Below are 19,946 nucleotides of genomic sequence, written 5' to 3' on the forward strand. Positions count from 1 at the left end.
TGCATGTTATGAATGGCTGAGGCACTTCGAGTTACCGTTATCATCTTATTTTTTAGCCCGCATCTCGTGGTCTTGCGGGTTCGATTCCCGGCGGGATCAGGGATTTTCTCTGCCTCGTGTTGGCTGGGTGTTGTGTGATGTCCTTAGGTTAGTTAGGTTTAAGTTCTAGGGGACTGATGACCATCGATGTTAAGTCCCATAGTGCTCAGAGCCATTTTTGAACTTACTTATTAATGTCAGAGTATTGATCTCAATGTGTGCATTTTCATCTCTGCTTCGATTAAGTTTGTTTTCAGACGTAATCAGTTGAATCAGACAGCCACCTAGTTCTGAACGGCGTTGAGGGAACACAGCATTCCTACACCCTTTAATCGTCACCCGTGATCTGGTCCGCAGCTTGCTTCAATACCGTGCATCTGGCTTTAGAGCGTCGCAGACGTTCTTAGTAGACATGATATCAGGTAAACTGTTTGGCCACATAAGCACCGTTCATCCAATGGATGTGCTTAAAACCTGTTACTCCATGGAATCCATGTATCCAGTGGTTGTCGTTGTTGTGCTCTTCAGTGCGAGGGCTGGTTTGATGCAGCTCTCCACGTCACTCTGTCCTGCACAAGTTTCATCTCTGGGTAGCCTACATCCGTTGGAAAACCGATCATCTGTATTCGTCCCTTGTCTCTCTCTCTACAATTTTTAACTCTTACCACAACATTTCCCTCCAATACTAACAAAGAACCCCTTCAGTGCGTGGTCGCAAGTTCAATCTTTAGTTAGGCTAACTTGAAAGTGTTGTGCTAACAATTATAAAAGGAAAAATACTAGCTCCTAACGACTCACCATGTGCATAAAGAGGGCCCAGGATGTTCGGAAAATGCAGAGATCAACTATATACGAGAAGTACATATTACACTTCACAAAATGGACATCGTTGACATTCAAGAAATGTTCAAAACAAAACATTAACTTGCGCCATGAAGATCAAATGAAAATGGTGCACCACAGTTATCAAAATGGAAGGCGAACTCCTTGTGGACTACAAAACGTGCACGACAATCAGCTAGGCATCCACTCTTAAAGAATGCATATATAGTGATATTGTGTAACGGGGCGATAATTACTGATGGAATGTGATGGCATGCAACCGAATGCGAAACAGTCTGTCGTGCAGCTTATCGAGAAACGGCTTTCTCTTAAGGAGCAGCTGCAGGTAATGAGATAATATGTTTTGTAGGGACGAAAAAATCACATCCAGAAGCTGAATTTCTATAGTGGTTATGGGGAGAATAAACTGCAATGTCACACTGCAATTTCCAGGAGGGATGGTTTGCTATATTGGATTATGGCTTTTATACACGGACCAGGAACCAAGCAAAAGCAAACTATTTTGATCAGCTACTGCCGAAAGCGCTTCTCATACTATAGTTATAGTTCTCTTACGCCGATTTCCCCATCCTTGCGTGTTTTCACGTAAATATTTCTCACTGCCCTTGCAAGATCACGCCCTCGAGAAAGAATCATAGGCGGCAGAGCACCTACAACTTCTCGCAGCACAATAAGTAACTTTACAGCAAATTTTTCCATCCAGACTTTCAGTCGGCATAATTGTATACGAATGTGGTAAGGCATTGATGTTAGCTGACTTGATACAATCCTCTTAGTACCTTTGATTTCCAGGGTTCCTTTCACATGCATTTCCTTTTCAAATCCCGACTGATCAGAGTTGAAAACTAATGCCAATGGGATAAGTTCGTTTATCTCATCTACCACTTTTCGGGCCGATTCCGCAGTTTGCGGTGCATCGTAAAGTTGACGCTTTGTTTACAATTTCATCTTACTTCTAGCAATTCTGTAGAACTGTTTGAAGTTGTGCAACCATCCACTGCTTCCCTTGATATCACTGTAATCTATGTCGCGCATAATTTTTATGTGCATAACGTGGTAGGTCACTATCATGCACATCCTGTAAATTGTATCGAGCATCCTTGTAACAAGTGTAACTTATCCTTCCTTGAATATCAATAGCTTTTCCTACGCACTACATACTGCTTCCGACTTACTCGAAATCCGTCCAAAACTGCTGTTTACTATGCTGCTGATGACCTTCCATGCACATAACTGTGTTTAGAACCCGCTCTTTGACAACTGTTGTCCTTTACCATGTTTCACTGTCCAACAAGGATGCTAAACGACATAGCCCGACACCTGCTTCAGTAACACTTTCACTTGTTAAGCATGTATCAAATGGTTTAAATGGCTCTGAGCACTATGGGACTTAACTTCTGAGGTCATCAGTCTCCTGGAACTTATAACTTCTTAAACCTAACCAATATAAGGACATCACACACATCCATGCCCGAGTCAGGGTTCGAACCTGCGACCGTAGCGGTCCCGCGGTTCCAGACTGTAGCGCCTAGAACCGCTCGGCCACCCTGACCGGCTAAGCATGTATCGACATCATTGTACTCCTCATGTACATTTCTCACTCTACAAAATTCCTTGCGTTCTTTCTGACGTAATTTCAATTCGGCAATTGCTGTTGTAGATACGCTCTGCTCACCATTGTATATATCCAATACCACCCTCTGTTGCCAATAGCCGCCAATGTTGTGGTTGCAGGGTGGACAGTATGTGCCCCGTCGAATGCCGTAAACATCATTGGCCTTTTGCGACCTCGTACTCGACTGGCTCCATGAAAATTTTTGATTCCTTGATATCTCAGAAATTTTCTTATCAAGCGATCGCTTTTTTTTATTCAAACTTTGACACAATTTTATTTTCTCCCCAATTTTATTCAATAGTACTCCATTAATTACGCGATCTAACCGTCTAGACTCCAGCTTTATCACATTTCAGAAGCTATTCTCCTCATGTTTGAACTGTTTGTCATCCACTTCCGTACAAAGCTATACTGCAGGCTAATGTCTTCGTCAAAGACATTCCAACACTTAAATTTACATTCGAAGACAACAAATTTCTTTGCTTCAGTAACGCTTTTTTTGGCCGTTGTCCCTCTACATTTTATTTCCTCTCTATTTCAATCACGATCAGTTAGTTTAGTGCCCAAACAACAAATCTCATCAGCTACTTTTAGTGTCTCATTCACTAATCTAATTTCCTCAACGTCACCAGATTTGGTTCGACTACATTCTATTACCCTTGCATTGCTTTTGCTGATGTTCATCCCGTATCCTCCTTTCAAGAAGCTGTCCAATAGGTTCCACTTTGCTTCCAACTCCTCTACTGTTTTCCAGAATTACAGTGTCATCAGCAAACCTTTAAGTTTTTATTTCTTCTCCCTGAACTTTCGTTGCTTCTCCAATTTTTTCTTTGATTTTCTTTACCCCATTTTTAATGTAATATAGCCCGAAGGATGTAGGGGGTAGGCGACAAACTTATCTCACTCCATTCTCAACCACTGCTTCCTTTTTCATGCCCTTTAACTCCTATAACTGCCGTCTGCTTTCTGCAAAAGGTGTAAATAACATTTCGCTCCCTGTATTTTACCCCTGCTACGTTAAGAATTTGAAAGAGTGTATTGTAGATCATTTTGTCAAAATCATTTTCTAATTCTCAGACGAGGTCGGAAACTACCAGTTCTTCCATTCTTCTGAAAACAATTTCTGTCAAGATCCTGCAATCATGACGTATTAAACTGCTAGTACGGTAATATTCACATCTTTCACCATCTGTCGTTTTTGTAATAGGAATTATTAAATCCTTTCGGCTTCTGATAGTATTTCGCGTCGAGTGATCTTTAAATTGATGTTTTTGTTTGAGGGCCGAGCGATTTGTTGTCATTCAGTGTTTAGGGAAACTTGCTGTGGAGCTCACCATTGTATATATCCAATACCGCCCTCTGTTGCGAGAAATCGCTTGTGGGGTAACGACGCGGTGCTAATGAGAGAGCGAAGCTGGTAAAGGCGATGTTGCAGTTGGCGAGTTCAGCCTGGTGGTGATATAACTGCTATTACAGTTGTACGGTACAGTGATGATGGGTTATTGCAAATACTGTGACTAGTGAGACAGATTATTTTTTGTTTACTAGTGTAGCACTTAATGTGCCAGATTATTTGATTTAGGCATAACACCAACATGAAGTAGTGAAAAAAAATCCATCTCCTGCGAATGTGCGCGGCTTTAGATTCAAGGAGAGCAGGCATGAAAGAATAAACCTTTAAAAGTAAAAAATAATTTATTGTGAAATAAAAACAATACAACAAGGCACTGCTACTCGCGGCTGTCCCAAACTTCGACGGAAGCCCTCCTGAGCTCATCCTGTGAAAGAAGAGGGTTCCTGCAACGGCTCCTTACAAGCCAAAGTACAGTAAATCTCAACTAGTCTCAAGCATGATTACTCGTGTTCGGGTCTGTATATTATTAATATGTATGTACTTTATACTAATCGCATATTAAGTATCGGAAATCTGACACATGCAAGTCAAATCGTAACTGTCTGGATCCAGTTTCTCCCTGAGAACAAGAAGATAACAGTTGTAGATAAACGTACACGATTAGGAGGCAACCTTTTATTGAAAATTTAATTATTTATTTAAACAGATACAGTCTTCAAAAGTATCAAGGGTAGGAGTATTCCAATATATGCCATCGTATCATGTAATTCAAATAAATTGTAAAGTTTATGAAACGTCCCCTTAGAAAATTTAATGAATTACTGTGCTGATAAACCTCTTACATTATTTGATTTTCAAACAGCTGAGCAGAACTGAACGTACTCAGACATTTCGCTCTTTATCTATTCTGATCAACACTAAGCTGACACACAATATTTTTAGCGCAACGCAATCTGACTTTCAATAATCCCCACAAAAGAATGGCCTGACTAACCGTGTAACTGTTCTTGATATACATTAATGACTTACCATTCCACATTGATGAAGATGCAAAGTTAGTTCTTTTTGCTGATGATACAAGTATAGTAATAACATCCAAAAACCAAGAACTAAGTGATGTAATTGTAAATGATGTTTTTCACAAAATTATTAAGTGGTTCTCAGCAAACGGACTCTCTTTAAATTTTGATAAAACACAGTATATACAGTTCCGTACAGTAAATGGCAAAACTCCAGTAATAAATATAGAATTTGAACAGAAGTCTGTAGCTAAGGTAGAATTTTCAAAATTTTTAGGTGTGTCCATTGATGAGAGGTTAAACTGGAAGCAACACATTGATGGTCTGCTGAAACGTCTGAGTACAGCTACGTATGCTATTAGGGTTATTGCAAATTTTGGTGATAAGAATCTCAGTAAATTAGCTTACTATGCCTACTTTCATTCACTGCTTTCGTATGGCATCATATTCTGGGGTAATTCATCGTTGAGTAGAAAAGTATTCATTGCACAAAAACGTGTAATCAGAATAATTGCTGGAGCCCACCCACGGTCATCCTGCAGACATCTATTTAAGGATCTAGGGATCCTCACAGTAACCTCACAGTATATATATTCCCTTATGAAATTTGTTGATAATAATCCAACCCAATTCAAAAGTAATAGCAGTGTGCATACCTATAACACCAGGAGAAAGGATGATCTACACTATGCAGGGTTAAATCTGACTTTGGCACAGAAAGGGGTAAATTATGCTGCCACAAAAGTCTTTGGGCACCTACCAAACAGCATCAAAAGCCTGACAGATAGCCAACTAACATTTAAAAATAAATTAAAAGAATTTCTAGATGACAACTCCTTCTACTCATTGGCTGAATTTTTAGATATAAAGTAAAAAAAAAAAAAAAACTTAATCATTAGTGTCATGCAATATTTTGTGTAATGTAATTTCTTGTACAGACATCTTTTATTAACCTGACACGTTCCACATCATTACGAAGTGTCGTATTCATGATCTATGGAACAAGTATTAATCTAATCTAATCTAATCTAAGGTGTCAGGCAAATCCAACACCTTACATGAAAACCCTGACATGATAAGCAAATCCAGTAGTATGTCACATAGCTCGGAATAAATCGTGACATTAAATTGACCAAAGTAATACGAGTAACGAGTGAGCAAATGGAATACCACAGACTAACACAAGAATGCCTAAATGCATGTCGTACCTTCCCACCGTGAGGCAGGCGCAGTTCCGAGGGGAGAAACGAGGACAGAAGCCGAGAGCAGAACCGTGTTAAGCTAGATAAGGGAGGGGCTGGGCACCCACGCCGCGAGCCTACCTGTACGACTATACAACCCGCACGTTTTAGCGTGAGGCTTTTTCGCGTCTCAGCTGTGGTAGCTAATCTCTTTATGGAGGACTTTGAGGAGAAAGCACTTGAGTCTGCTGTCTTAAAGCCTACGGTCTTCTGGCGGTAAGTAGATGATACTTTTGTTGTATGGCCTCATGGCAGACAGGAACTGGAGAAATTCCTTCATCATTTAAACTCTTTACATGAGAACATCAAATTCACGATGGAGATTGAAAAAGATGGCACTTTACCATTTCTAGACGTGCTAGTATGCCGTAAAAATGATGGTTCATTAGGACATTCTGTGTACAGGAAACCGACTCACACAGATCTGTATCTCCAGGCGTCAAGCTGCCACCACCCAGCACAAACAGCCGGTGTTCTCAATACCTTAATACATCGAGCGCATGTAATATCGGACGATGAAAACCTCCACGCAGAATTAGAACACTTAGAGAAGGTTTTTAAAGAGAATGGTTACACTTCACGCCAAATAAGAAAGGCCATGCGCAACTGTCATAACAAGAAGCAGCGCACTGAGGACGCTGATGACGACTTTAAATCAACTGCGTTTCTTCCATACGCCGGGAATGTGTCGTCGAAAATAGGCCGATTACTGAAGAAGAATAAAATCAAGGTTATCTTCCGTCCACCAGCAAAGAACCGGGCCCTGGTTGGATCCGTTAAAGACGATTTACAACTGAAGAAAGCAGGCGTCTACAAAATTCCCTGTGAATGTGGCTCTGCATATATTGGCCAGACGACAAGAACTGTCCATGAACGATGTACAGAACATGAAAGATACACCCGTCTGCGGCAACCGTCAAAATCGGCAGTAGCAGAGCACTGTATTTCATTGGGACATTCAATGGAATACAATGGAACAAAAATTTTAGCTCCGGTTTCCGGATTTTGGGATTCCGTAATCAAGGAATCAGTGGAAATACGTCTTGCCGATAATCTTATAAATCGTGACAACGGCTTTCAACTGGATAAAACTTGGAATCCTGTTATTAAAATTATACATTCACAGCAGAATAGACAGCGTCATTCGATACTCAATGACTAGATGATCTTTTACTTTCACCACCGAGGGCAGCACGTACAACTCGGCTATGCCGCGCATGTCAACACGTGCGCGAGAATCGGTATAAATACCGCGACTGCACCTGGGCTCTTCAGTAGTTGTGTACTCACCTGATGATGGCCGGACGTCTCTGAGCCGAAATATCGTGGCAGAATGTCGACGGGATCCGGCTGCATACCCGGAAATTATTAGAAGAACAAATACGCCGGGAAAATTTCAGAAGTCACAGAATCTGCCTTGACTAATAGAACTCAAACTTTTCCTATTTATTAATTACCGACAACATTCAAAGATAACATGATTTGACTGCTTTCAAATTAACTCAAATGAATGGGATTGAATAAGAAGAAATCCTAGCAATACCTATCCATTTTATAAGTCACTTACCTCACAAAAATCTTCATTATCCGAACTACAACAATGCCGCAAGCACCAATACTACCAGCTGAGTAAGACATTCTAACTACTGAAGTCTCTAACTACTAACGGGAATATGGTTAGCAAAGGAAAGATTTTGTTGGAAAGCAAACAATGTATTTTTACCTTAATAATGTGACATCCAGTACAAAAAAAATATATAATCGTCCATAACATTCAGTTCCAAAAGTTATATGTTCAAACTCCAAGTCGGACACCTCCAGATCGTCCGTTCGAGCTAACAGTGCAAACCTCCAACATTGCTAATTATTAACCTCTAACCTCCATCACTGCTGACTACTCACTCCCAACTTCCACCGCTGCACGCTGTTCACCTCCAACTGCAAGTCCGACCAGCCATAGTCTCCTACAGAGTGCGTACAGTGCTATCAGAGTTATTAATGCAAAGCGCTACATAGCGCTGTCAGCATACAAACACATAAAAAGCCTACTTACAGTGCGATGCTGTTAAACTTGGAAAAAAAACCAAGTGGCAGTAATAAGAAGAAACAGCACCAAAAATGGTACAGTAACATAATACGTAGAAAATCGCCCATACAGCTTGCCGCTGAAGATGCCTTGCAGAAAATAAAGGCGAAGTGAGTATGGCACGGAAATTGTTTTCATTCAGTTTTAGTTAGACGGTCCAAAAGTAAAAATAATCAATACATTTCTAAGCAGTTTTGGTTACGCAGTTCACCTTTAGTGGACAAAAAAATGGCTCTGAGCACTATGGGACTTAACATCTATGGTCATCAGTCCCCTCTAACTTAGAACTACTTAAACCTAACTAACCTAAGGACATCACACAACACCCAGCCATCACGAGGCAGAGAAAATCCCTGACCTCGCCTCGAATCGAACCCGGGCGTGTGATTTAGTGGACAAAATGGGAAGTAACGTGAAACATAAATCATTAAAAAATACACTCCTGGAAATTAAAATAAGAACACCGTGAATTCATTGTCCCAGGAAGGGGAAACTTTATTGACACATTCCTGGGGTGAGATACATCACATGATCACACTGACAGAACCACAGGCACATAGACACAGGCAACAGAGCATGCACAATGTCGCCACTAGTACAGTGTATATCCACCTTTCGCAGCAATGCAGGCTGCTATTCTACCATGGAGACGATCGTAGAGATTCTGGATGTAGTCCTGTGGAACGGCTTGCCACGCCATTTCCATCTGGCGCCTCAGTTGGACCAGCGTTCGTGCTGGACGTACAGACCGCGAGAGACGACGCTTCATCTAGTCCCAAACATGCTCAATGGGGGACAGATCCGGAGATCTTGCTGGCCAGGATAGTTGACTTACACCTTCTAGAGCACGTTGGGTGGTACGGGATACATGCGGACGTGCATTGTCCTGTTGGAACAGCAAGTTCCCTTGCCGGTCTAGGAATGGTAGAACGATGGGTTCGATGACGGTTTGGATGTACCGTGAACTATTCAGTGTCCCCTCGACGATCACCAGAGATGTACGGCCAGTGTAGGAGATCGCTCCCCACACCATGATGCAGGGTGTTGGCCCAGTGTGCCTCGGTCGTATGCAGTCTTGATTGTGGCGCTCACCTGCACGGCGCCAAACATGCATACGACCATCATTGGCACCAAGGCAGAAGCGACTCTCATCGTTGAAGACGACACGTCTCCATTCGTCCCTCCGTTCACGCATGTCGCGACACCACTGGAGGCGGGCTGCACGATGTTGGGGCGTGAGCGGAAGACGGCCTAACGGTGTGCAGGACCGTAGCCCAGCTTCATGGAGACGGTTGCGAATGGTCCTAGCCGATACCCCAGGAGCAACAGTGTCCCTAATTTGCTGGGAAGTGGCGGTGCGGTCCCCTTCGGCACTGCTTAGGATCCTACGGTCTTGGCTTGCATCCGTGCGTCGCTGCGGTCCGGTCCCAGGTCGACGGGCACGTGCACCTTCCGCCGACCACTGGCGACAACATCGATGTACTGTGGAGACCTCACGCTCCACGTGTTGAGCAATTCGGTGGTGCGTCCACCCGGCCTCCCGCATGCCCACTATACGCCCTCGCTCAAAGTCCGTCAACTGCACATACGGTTCACGTCCACGCTGTCGCGGCATGCTACCAGTGTTAAAGACTGCGATGGAGCTCCGTATGCCACGGCAAACTGGCTGACACTGACGGCGGCGGTGCACTAATGCTGCGCAGCTAGCGCCATTCGACGGCCAACACCGCGGTTCCTGGTGTGTCCGCTGTGCCGTGCGTGTGATCATTGCTTGTACAGCCCTCTCGCAGTGTCCGGAGCAAGTATGGTGGGTCTGACACACCGGTGTTAATGTGTTCTTTTTTCCATTTCCAGGAGTGTAGAATGTTGAACTGTCACTCCATAGAACGATGAGGTTCTGAAATATTAGTGTGAATTTCGGCTGAAAAAGAGGAAAGAAAAAGTAAAATTACAATGGCCTGCAATACCGGTCTGGAATTCAAGGTAACATTAATTTGTAAATGACGACGTCAAAGTTAATTATATAGGAAGCCGTAACTGAAAATCGTATACGAATAAAATATTAATAGTCTTCTCTTGTCAAACATAGTGATCACAGTAGAATACAAATAACCACTAAGGATTGTCAGCCACTTTCTGTAAGTGCAGCTATTGGTTTACAATCTAATTTTCAATATGAAGAATAGGACGAATAACACGTAAACGTGTGAGCATGACAGGTAATATTACCCACGTACAAACCAGTATAGTCCCCTCCGTTGCTGTGCATCCGGTAAATGATACCTTGACGCCATTCGACCAAGATGGTTAAGCAATTTGTCTCCTCTCACACAAACAGCAATCTAACATTTTGATATAAGTTTTCTGTGTAAATCTCTGATCATTTATTTTAATTTCGCGGTTTTAATATCGACTGTTGCATTCTTCGTGGCGTTTTAAGACATCTGTAACAAATAGTTCTATACAGCTAAACAACTAAGAGACATAGTAAAAATAGAATTTGAAATTAAAGTAATATTTTCACTTTTGGTGATTTATATAACTTCTGGTTTTTACATTATTGTCATATTGCGGGATACAATACAACCATTTCCCTACTTTTTTTGAGTTAGTGCAGAAATTCAAATCTGAAGTACAGAGCTAGGAAAAAATATCAAAAAACAATGCCTAATAAGTTGAAGGAAACCCGTTGGCATACAAAACAGCTTCAAGTCGCCTCTAAATGGATAAATACAGTTCCTGTACGGTCTTGAAAGGAATTTTATACCATTCTTCCTGCGAAGTAGTGGCAAGTTCAGGTAACGATGATGAGGACTATATAGCGATCACACACTCTTCTCCCCAAAGTAGACAACAAAGAGTCAATAATTTTGAGATCTGATGGCAGGGGAGGTGCGACCATTCATCCTCGTGCTTATAAAACCAGTCCTCGACGATGCGAACTGTGTGAACAAGGACCCTGTCGTCTTGGAACACAGCACCACCTTTAGAGCACAAACATTGTCGCATGGGACGAATGCGATCAACAAAAATCGCCACATAATATGCCAGTAACACGTCTTTTCAGGATAACCCTGGGGCCCACGCAATACTACGATATGGATGCCGAAATCATCAATGAATCCCCGCCATGTTTCACCTTTGGGACGAAACATACCCAGAAATTGGAAGTGCTTGGTAGTTCACGTTTTGTAGCTTGTGCACCAGTTTTCCTGTTACGAGCATTTGCATCGTTGATATGTGGTTTTGGGACTCCAGCTCACCATGTCATTCCCTGTAATTCCTTCGTGTTGTTTGTGAGTTGACAGGTTTCGCCTTCTCGACATTCTGTTCTGCAGTGGCTTAGGCAGTTGTGGTCTGCTCATTTTACGTCACAATACTCTTCAACGATCATCTGTCACCACCTCTCAACACACACTTTCTTTCATGTTGTGACTTAGAGGATGATGTTCCCTGTAAGCGGTATAAACTTTCAGTACGGTTCTTCTTGAAACACCGAGCGACCTGGCGCAGTGGTTAGCACACTGGACTCGCATTCGGGATGACGATGGTTCAAACCCGCATCCGGCCATCCGGATTTAGGGCTTCCGTGATTTCCCTAGATCGCTCTGGGTAAATGCCGGAATGGTTCCTTTGAAAGATCACGGCCGATTTACTTGCCAATCCTTGACACTATCCGAGTTTGTGCTGCGCCTCTAATGACCTCGATGTCGACGGGACGTTAAACGCAATCTTCATTCCTACCATACTTCTTGGAGCACCAAACACTTTTGCTACCTTGGTTACGGACGCACCCATCATACGAGCACCAACTTCCTCCACTTCCGAATTCACCCACCTCCGACATAACGCACTCACAACTACACAGAACACTGTCCCGAACACGACTGACACTTGCCTCATATTGAGGACACTCCACAGCTGTCTTTCGTGGTCAAATACAACAGCGAAACCCGTAGATTCGGCTATCATCTGCATTTATGATCAAACGTTCATTTGTCTTGGTGTTTCCGTATTTTTGTCCACCCTCTTAGATTAGATTTACTTTCATTCCAATTGATCCTTAGTGAGGAGGTCTTCCAGGATGTAGAACATGTCAGAAAAATTAATAATACATGACAAATATTTAAACTGAAACAAATAAGCTAATGTACCTTCCACTTCCCAAGCTGAATGATCGTCTTTTTTTTTTAAATTAAGACTACATGAAAGAATCATTTTACAAACACTAATGCACTGAATGTAAAATAAAAACTTTTTTATTTACAAGGTAATAAACATGTAATAGAACTACTATGACACTTATTTACAATGAACACATTACTGCACTGAAATGGTGCGGAAGTTAGATAATACACACATACACATACACACACACACACACACACACACACACACACACACAATTCAGTGGGTTCTACTGAGAAATTTATCAATCATCCATGGAGTAGAAGGAGCTGGCCACCAATAAGTCATTTAGGCTTCTCTTAAACTGAATTTCATTGGTTGTTAAGCTTTTTATGGCTGCTGGCAAGTTATTGAAAGTGTGTGTTCCTGAATAACGCACACCTTTTTGTACAAGAGTAAGTGACTTTAAATCCTTGTGGAGATTATTCTTATTTCTAGTATTAATTCCATGAATTGAACTGTTGGTTTGAAAAAGTGATATATTTTTAATGACAAATTTAATTAAGAAATTAATATATTGGGAAGCAGTAGTTAGTATCCCTAGTTCCCTAAGGAGGCTTCTGCAGGATGTACTTGAGTTCACATCACATATAACTCTTACTGCACGTTTTTGTGCCCGGAAAACCTTAGCTTGGCTTGATGAATTAGCCTAACAAATAATCCCATATGACATTATGGAATGAAAGTAAGCGTAGTATGCCAGATTTTTCATTTTTATATCTCCTATATCTGACAGAATTCGCATTGGAAATAGAGATTTGCTTAGACGCTTCAGCAGTTCTGTGGTGTGCTCCTCCCAGTTGAATTTATTATCAAGCTGTAATTCCAAGAATTTAACACTGTCCACTTCTTGTATCTGTTATCGTATGTTAGGCATATACTCGTGGGACACCATTTACATGTTCTGAACTGCATATAATGTGTTTTTTCAAAGTTTAATGACAAAGAATTGGCTAGGAACGAGTCATTAATGTCCACAAATATTTTATTAGCCGATCTTTCTCTGACTACAATTGATTTGCTATTTATTGCAATGTCTGTATCATTGGCAAACAAAACAAACTTTGCATCTGGTAATGTTACTGATGAAAGGTCATTGATATACACAAGAAAAGTAAGGGTCATAAAATGGAACCTTGTGGGATTAGTTCCCAGTTGGATCATGCGTTATAGCTTAATACATGTCTCATTTCTAATAACACCCTTGTTTATTGTCAGAGATATAAGATTTGAACCATTTTGTAGCATTTCCCGTTACACCATAATATTCTAATTTACTTAAAAGGATATTGTGATTTACACAGTCAAATTCCTTTGACAGATCACAGAATATACCAGTTGCCTGCAATTTTTTGTCTAATGAATGAAGCACATTTTCATCGTAAGTGTAGATAGGCTCTCAATATCAGAACCCTTTAGAAATCCGAACTGCGACTTAGACAGTATCTCATTTGATATAAGAAGGTTATAAAGCCGGTTGTACATCATGTTTTCTGAAATTTTTGAGAATGCTGGCAAAAGTGAAATTGGTCGGAAATTTGATGCTATATCATCATCTCCCTTCTTAAACGGTGGCTTAACTTCAGCACATTTCAACTCTGTATGCAGTTATTTTATACATGTATAAATTCGAGAACGCTAGGTATTTATGTCATTTTCTTGGCTGTTACGTGCTCTCCAAGTGATAATTTTGAAGACTTTCATCACTTATTATGGTTTTCATATTTTTTTAGCAAGGGAATACGCATTTTACAATGTTTTCGTGTAATGTATTTTGATGTAGAGCGCGTATAAAATATCCCAGTAGGACATTGTTTGGATATAGGTCGTTATTGGATGTTCACTGTATGGTGGCAAGTTTATCACTACGATCCTATAGAGGTAACGTACGTGTCCCAATCTCATTCGAATAGTTACTGTCGCTTGTCTCCTCGGAAAGCAAGTTGCACGTTATTATGGCATGTCAGGCCGCTTTTTCTTATTGCTGCTATATACTTCAACGTGCCACGGACACTAATTTTCAGCATAGTCACCATGTCTCTATAAACAACGGTCGGATCGTTCTCACAATCATTCGGTTCCTCCACGATATAAATGTACTCTGTCACGGTGCCATTCGAGAACCGCTGTTTGGATATTCTCATGGTTGGAAAATCCTTCTCCTTCCAGATTTTCTTTCAGTTTGCCTCATATCTCTGCTCGACATTAACACTTTTGTCTGGACAACATACGAGGGCTGTTCAATTAAGAATGGTCATAATTTCTCGCGCTAAAATTTAATCTTATATATTCCGTTAACTTATTGTACAACAAAAACGCCAAAGTAGTTTCATTGTTGGGACTCCTGGTTCCCTCCTGTGAGAAGTACGCAAGGTCAGAATGTTCAGTATCGCCTACCGATGCAATGGAGATAACACGCGAGGAACAACATGCGGTTTTGAAATTCTGCTTTCGTCTCAACAAATCTTCAGCTGAGGCCTATACAAAGTTACAGGATGCATATGGAGAGACTGTTCTTCCCTCGAAGGCGGTTTGAAATGTTTAAAGAGGGGAAACAATCAGTTTCAAAGTAAGGTGCTCCAGTTACTGCTCTTACGAAAGGAAACATCAACACTGCTGCTGTCATTGCGAGAGAGGATCGACAAATTACCTTAAGATTACTTTCTGAATTACTGAAAATTTCATTGGGTGCTACCCACACTTTGGTGACAAAAAAATTACACGTGACACGTGTCTGGGCGCGATGGGTTCCATGACTGTTGATACCCGGACAAAAGGACATTCGAGTGCAGGTCTGCAGGCAGTTAAAGTTGATGTTAGAGGAAGATACGGAGTTCCTTTCAAATGTAATCACTGCTGATGAAACTTGGCTACATCATTTTGATCGTGAGAGCAAACAGCAAAGCTCAGGAGTTCATTACCAACCCCCAAAAAAGCAAAAGTGGTTGCTTCTGCTGGGTAAGTTATGGGCATCTCATTCTTTGATATGCATGGAATGGTTTATCAGCATGTTGTACCTGCTCACACATCGGTAACTAGGTAATATTACAGGGATGTCCTGAAAACATTGCAAGTCCATATCAGGCGCAAAAGACCACATTTTCGTGAAGCAGGCTGGATGCTGCACCACGGTAATGCGCGCTGGCATATTGAGAATGTTGTTGCTGAATATCTTGCATCCCTCACCTGTAGTCCGGATTTAGCCCCATGTGACTTTTTTCTATTCCCTAACATGAAGAAACGTCTTGTGGGAGGGATTATCAATCATCAGAAACAGTGGTGAAGGCTACGGAGCGATTTTGAAGGACCTCTCAAGAAATGGTTTCCAGCATGTATTTGAAGACTAGCAGAAACGCTGGAACAAGTGCATCGCATTCATGGGAGACTACTTTAAGAAAGACCATCAAAATTATGAGGATTAGTAAAGGTACGTTGTCAAAATAATTACGATCATTCTTTACTAAACAACCGTCGTAGTAGAAACATTTGTACCCATTACAGCAAAATCCTTTTTGTCCCACTCCACAGTTCAGCCTCTTCCTCGAAGCCTCTCTCAGAAGCAGGAACCCGACTCTGGAACAACGTCCCGCATTATATTAGAGAACTGAATAACATCTCCATCTTCAGTAGACAGTTAATGACATATCTGCTAAAGCAACGATACTTGTTAGCATTGTCCTTGCACGGACTTGCCACCAGTGTATACCCTTCCTTTCAACCAAAGCTGCCTCATTTCCAAGTATTCTTAGCTGCTATACTCTTACAAAATTTCCTTTCCTCAGAAAGTGCTGTATCAAAAAACATCTATTTCGTACACCTATAAATTCTTTTTATATGAGCCACTATCATCATTTCTTTTTTTGACTGCGAATAGGAATAGGTCATCCGGGAGAACGTTCCAAGTTCAGTTCTTGGATCTTAGATCTTTTCTTTTCTTACACTATGCTTTCATCTGTTCACTGCATTTCTTCTTTCTGTCTTCAGATCATTTTGAACCCGTCATCTTTGTTACACTGCCTTGGAATCCTACCATTTTATAACACTTTTCCTCGAAAGGCTACTCTGTTGTGTATATTGTATGCTTTTATATTGTTTACTTCGAAATCTTTTTTTACTTCGTTGGTCTAGCTTGTCGTGGACTTCTTACCCACAAGTATTTGAGAACCTCATTAATTAATCTACTGTCTTACATTCGAAATAAATATCCAAAAAACATGAGTTTTCTTTTTCTCATTACGTTTGAAACACTTTCTATATATTGGTATTTTCAGTATTACTTCATAATTTACGACCTTCTGCTGTGTTTTGTGGTCCTAAAATTTTCCTTATAATTCGCGTTTCCAGTAAGTCTATTTTGTCTAAATTAATCGCTTGCATATAGGCCTTCTGGCTCCATTACTGTCTTTAACGCCTTATTTAGCATTTTCGGATAGGCACTTTTTATTGTAGAGGTCTTTGGTGACACAATATGCTCTCCCCATTTTATGCAACCCTTTCTCTATTGCAGATTTTTTCAAAGCAATTCTTGGGTTATCTCCCCTAGGTATTTGAATTTTCTTACCCTCTCTTATTGACCCACGCCAACCTGCGTGAGCTAAATCGCGTGCCTTTCGACCTCCTTTAGTAACACGCTGTTGGCTCTCCTGCCAACCACAACATTGGCGACGGGAGTAAAAGCGTTCTTATCTAAATTGCCCGGATTTACTTGTGTAATGGCTTCGCCACAATCTCCAAATGTACTGTCCGAATTTCATCGCTTACAGAATCAGCAGACGCAGGCCTTACTGGATGCCCTTGGACAGCTCGTCCAGGGTCAACGTGCGAAGCAAAACGATGTGGCAGCAGCCGCTTCACCGCTAACGCAGCCACAGCACGCTGTTGCACCCATTTTTCGCCCTTTTGATGCTGCACTGGAAAGCTGGACGGAGTGGTCCCGCCAATTTGGATTCCATCTCGCCGCCTACAGAATTCAAGGTAACGAGTGACAGCCTTTTCTCCTTTCTTCCGTCGGGGTCCAAACGCACCGTGTGATAGTCAAATTACTTCCCCGACGCGACGTAACAACTCTGTCCTACGAAGAAATTTTGTCTGCATTCGATGCATATTTCAAAGAATCAGTCAATGTATTTGCGAAACGGTATACCTTCTTTCGTACAAAACGTACGGCAGGTCAGACTAATCGGGAGTGGGTTGCAACCTTGCAAGGCCTTACTAGGGATTGTGAATTTGAGTGTCAATGTGGACTCCCTTATTCAGATACTATGGTACGTGATGCACTTGCACAGAACGTGTCTGATGTTCGTATAAGGGAACAGATTTTGAAACTAGTAAATCCCTCCCTTCAACAAGTGATGGACATATTGGATCGACAGGACACGCTTGACTTTCCTCAGGAATCATTTGAAACTTCGCCAGCAGTGTCTCAGGTTAACCGGCCCGCCGGGCGAGCTGCACGAAGCAGTAAACAGCCCTCGCGCCCGGCATCGCCGCTGCCGCCAGGCTCTCAGCCACGTGTACCGCGCCGGCAAGCAAATGCAGTGATCAAATAATGCCCGCGGTGTGCTGCTAAACATTCGCGTGAGAATTGCCCGTCACGCCAAGCTATTTGCTTTTATTGTAATAAAAAAGGACATGTTCAGAGTGTTTGCTAGAAAAAGCTGGGATCGGAAGCTCAAAACCGTTCTAGGCCCATTGCTTCGCGCCGGAATCGGAATCGAACCATGGATACTCAGGCTCGCGAAACTTCGCCCATGGAAATTCATGTAGTTCATTTCACTCCGCGCAGTGCCACTCTCTCTAACAGTGATTGCGTTCATCCCAAAAATAGTGTGCACCGACATCACCGGAACTCCCGTCAAGTCGCAAGAGATTATGTGCCAGTGTCAGTTCACGTTGCACGATACAGTTGCTCTTGTCGTCAGCAAGACAATAAACATTTTGTAGATATGGACGTTAACGGCAAAGTGATACCATTCCAGCTCGATACAGGAGGTGCAGTTTCACTGATCAATCAAGACACTTACAAACTGCTGGGCACACCTCCGTTGCGTGCCGCAAATGTTAACTAGTTATTCAGGTAAAGACATCCCTGTGTTAGGACAGTGCAGCCTTCTTGCAACATACAAAGGACAAACAAAACTTGAGTCATTTTACGTCCTTCGTTCTCCTTCTCCAGTGAACTTGTTTGTTTTCGATTTATTTCAGTTGTTTAACTTGTCTATTGTAAATCAGGTCCTATCAGTGAATCAGACTGTGCCTTCAGACGGTGTTTCTCGTCTATGTGAAGAATTTGCAGACATTTTTGCACCGGGCCTCGGTTGCGCTAAGAACTATAAAGCACATTTGGAACTGAAAGTAAACGCGCAACCGAAATTTTTCAGAGCGCGCAATGTTCCCCACGCATTGCGTGATGTCGCAAAAACATTGCACGATTTGGAATCACAAGGTGTGATTGAACGTGTGCTGGCTTCTCTCTGGGCATCACCCTTAGTAATTTTGCCAAACCTTCCGGAAAGCTGAGACTTTGTGTAGACTTCAAGGCAACAGTGAATCCACAACTAGTGATTGCAACTTTTCCTTTACCCCGCCCGGAAGATCTTTTTGATAAACTGTGCCCGGGTAATATTTTTCGAAGTTGGACCTCGCCGATGCGTACTTGCAAATACCGGTGGACGAAGAATCCCAGCGCGTTTGGTGGTTAACACGCATCTTGGTTTGTATCGATTCAAACGACTGCCATTCGGGTGTGTATCCGCCCCTGCATTGTTTCAGCAATATCTACAAACTGTTTGTGCGTCGGTCCCAACTGCAGCAAATTATCTGGACGATACTGTGATCTCCGGAAAGACGGAAGAACATTTGGCCAATCTCAGAACATTATTTCAGGTCTTGCGACAAATTGGTCTTCGCTTGCGGAATGACAAATGTGTGTTTTTTGCTCTGGACTTGTCATACTTGGGACATGTGCTCAATGCCCAAGGCATACATCCCAGTCCAAAGCACCTCCGTGCCATACGAGACTTTCCTTCGCCGCAGAATTTGAAGCAGCTACAGAGTGTGCTGGGAAAAATCAACTATTATAATATAAGCCGCATGCCTCTTCCCTTTCAGCTCCGCTTCATCGCTTACGCCGTAAGGGTGTTCCGTTCGTCTGGACGCCGGAATGCGAACGCGCCTTTCGCCAGTTGAAATCGGCGTTACTTTCCAATACTTGCCTTACGCCATTCGATCCCCAGAAGCCCCTCTTGTTGATGGTGGATGCATCGGATTTCGGAATCGGTGCTGTGCTTGCGCACAAAGATGGATCGCACGATCGCCCTATTGCCTTTGCGTCCAAATTGCTCTCGTCTGCACAAAGAAATTATTCTCAGATCGAGAAAAAAGCATTGGCTCTCGTATTTGGTGTTACAGAGTTTCATGATTTCTTGTATGGTCCACTTTACCATAATCACAGACCACAAACCTTTGACATCGCTTTTTCATCCGACCAAGCCTGTACCTCCACGTACAGCGCAGAAATTCATTCGCTGGTCTATTTTCCTCTCGCAGTACCGCTACGATA

Source organism: Schistocerca gregaria, chromosome 1 (genome assembly GCF_023897955.1).
Source record: "Schistocerca gregaria isolate iqSchGreg1 chromosome 1, iqSchGreg1.2, whole genome shotgun sequence".
Lineage (NCBI taxonomy): Eukaryota > Metazoa > Arthropoda > Insecta > Orthoptera > Acrididae > Schistocerca > Schistocerca gregaria.